Genomic DNA, 3,280 nt, shown 5'->3' on the forward strand with positions numbered 1-3,280 from the left:
CGATCGACTTCAGTTTGCAGTAGTAGCAAAGGAATCGCTCGATCGCTCGGGTTCAGTAACGCGTGGCCTGCAGTGCAATCGCTCGGTTTAGTTAGGCGACACCTCACTCGGGTTCAGTTAGAGCCCAACGCCTCGCACACACGCACATACGTGTACGAGAGAAACACGCATCGCTCGGCCCCCGACCATCCACCGTAACCGGGAACTCGCCGAAATTTTCCTCGCCCTCACTTCTATCACATTTTTTCCGTCACGGACGGCCCAAAGAATGTCATGCAGCTGCGTCTCCGGCCCGCCCAGGACGAAAAGCCCATTTTCTGTCATGATTTTTTGTCATAGAAGTAGGATCCCACCACATCTATGATGATACCGGGTTTTGTCACAATTATCGTCATAGAACTGTCATAGGTATGACAGAAATTTTTTCGTTCGGCCCAAAATGTCACGGATGTGTCTTTTTTTTGTAGTGCAACTTTTGGAGTATAGATGCTGATCGTATATTGCAAATTCCACTATCCCATCATATTTTGGAGGATGCTATTGCATGGCACTTTACGAAGAATGGAGTCTATAGTGTTCGATCTGGCTATTACAGAGAATGGGAAGATCAATATGGTCTGAAAATTGGTGGCGACGCAGGACAGTCGAGTACACCGGACCGTCCGGTTTGGAAGAGGTTGTGGACGTTAAAGCTACCAGGGAAAGTCAAAATTTTCATTTGGAGATGCTTGCATAACACCATCCAGTTTAAGTGTACATTGGCTAACAAGCATATTCCCACGAGTGGGCAGTGTCCTATTTGTCAGCAGGGGCGGAGGATACTAAGCACGCACTCTTCACATGTTCCCGTGCTAGGTCGATATGGTCGGAGATGGGCCTGCAAATTGTCATAGATGAGGCGATCCCTATTGAAATATCAGGCACAAGGGTAATGGAGTCTCTCCTGTGCAATGATAGGTTTCAACGCAGATATATGGATGTTATTGATATACCTGAAGTTATAGCCTCCACTAGCTGGTATTTGTGGTGGCAGAAAAGGGAGCTAGTAAGAGGGGAGCAAGTCCAAAATCCGGTCTGCACAGCTATGGCTATCCATGCCCTCTCTCTGGACTTTGTCCGAGCGGTCGGAAAACCTAATCAAATACCTCGTCAAAATGCCTGGAAGAAGCCACTCTCAGGCATGCAGGTTCTAAATGTAGATGCTTCGTTCCTGGAAGAAGATCACTCAGGCTCCTCTGGAATGGTGGTGAGGGACCATAACGGCGGTTTTGTTGCAGCTGCAGTAACTCAGATGTCTCATGTGGCGGATGTGGTGGCAGTGGAGGCCGAGGCTATGCATCAGGGGATAAAGTTCATACGCAGCCTTGGTTGTGATAGCATTGTGGTCCAATCTGATAGCTTGATCATCATGGATGCTTTGAGGATGAATGAAGGGTATGCTTTGGTGGCTGCACCAATTTTAGAGGACTGCTGTAATTTACTTAAAGATTTCGGGAAGGTCATTATCGAATATTGTAGTAGAGAGTCGAACATGGTTGCTCATGAGTTACCTAGTTTTGGGAGGGGTAATCCACCGAGTGTGTGGTCGGATACACCTCCCTTTTTCATCATCAATGCTTTAGCAAACGATGTAAGTTTATTATGAGTGAATAAAGCAGCCATGAAGGCCTTCCCCTAAAAAAACATCTGTTGAAATTACTGTCTCATCAACATAATATGTTAGACAAGGGGTAAAAAAAGTAAAACTAGAGAAAAACAGGGCAGAACAGACATCCGCCATTAATACAAATGAACTGAAATAAGTCTATCTGCCAACAGCCATTCTTCGAAAAGAAATGGGGAATGCAGCATGTGCAGAGGCGGTGTTGTCCTCAGAACAAAATTCCAGCCCCGGAGCATGGTCTTCTCGCCACTCCAGAGCACTGAAGTAGACCTAGCCAGGGTCTGGCCATAGCAGGAGGGGTGGATCTCGCGCCATTTGTTCCAGCTGCTGCACCAGGAAATGCAATCTCCTTTTTATCGGGTCCGCACACCTGACCTCCCAGGAGGCCAAGGTGGTTGTTGTTTTTCTCCAAAGGATCTGCATTCCATACCAAGGTATAGCATTAAAACAAATGTCATTTCGATATCTCTAGGGAGTCCGCAGAGCAGCTGAATGTAGCATGATGTCTGCGGTTTTGTTACAGTTCCTGGCCCACCATTCTAGCATACCAATCGAGTTAAGCTCGCTGGTAAAGCTAGAGTTGCCAACAATCCCTCTCCAAAGCTCTATCAAAATCACACACTCAAAAAACAAATGATTGACAGATTCTGGTTCATTGCAAAAGAGGCAGGTAGCATCTTCTACATGTTGTGTTTTTTTGCAAATTATCTCTGGTTAAAAGCTTGTTCTTAACTAATAGCCAGAGAAAAATCTGAATCCTTTGAAGGATATTAGCTTTTCCAGACCATAGTAATGTTGTCTGGGAGCACTCCTCTAAAGGTCACAAAATTGTAAAAGGATTTCGCTGTGTAAATCCCTTTAGAGTCAAAGTTTCAAATGACAGTATCCTCACTATCATCTAAGACAACGTTCTTTACTAAGCTAAATAGTTCATTCCAAGCATCAAGCATCCTTGCTTGCTTCCTTGGCCCACTGGTATGAGGCGGCTTTTGCTGGGCCGTTACCGTGGGCGCGCCAGCGGGAGAGAGCGGGATATGATATGAGGCGGCTTTTACTGGGCCGTTTCCCTGCGAAGCAGGTGGAAGCTTCCCGAAATCACTAATTAATGAGTATTCCTTGCGGAGATCACTCCAACTTTCCCAGGTTGCGACAAGTGGCGCGCTGCATGTGCGCCACTTGTCGCAACCTTGGAGTTTTCCCTTTTTTCGTAGATCCGTTTATTCAAAATATTTTATCTCTTAAACCGTGCGTCCAAATCTCGAATCGCTTTCACCATTGGATTCCTCGCGTCGAGATCTTCAAAACTAGATCCCATGTTGATAGATTTTGACGAATTTTTTTTTCCACGAAAAAACCGGACGAAATAAACCGACGAAAAAACCGAACCGGAAACACGGGTTTTTTTCCCTTTTCGAAAGAGGCACACATGTGCCTCTGACGAAAGCACAACCGTGCCTCTGGCGGAAGCAAAACCATGCCTCTCGCGAAAGAAAAAAAACAGAAAACGCGTTTTTTTCCTTTTCCAAAAGAGGCACGCCCGTGCCTCTCACGAAAGCACAACCGTGCCTCTGGCGGAAGCAAAACCGTGCCCTCGCGAAAGAAAACAAAAACAGAAAA

The sequence above is a fragment of the Triticum aestivum genome, chromosome 4B (genome assembly GCF_018294505.1).
Source record: "Triticum aestivum cultivar Chinese Spring chromosome 4B, IWGSC CS RefSeq v2.1, whole genome shotgun sequence".
In the NCBI taxonomy this organism is placed as follows: Eukaryota; Viridiplantae; Streptophyta; class Magnoliopsida; order Poales; family Poaceae; genus Triticum; species Triticum aestivum.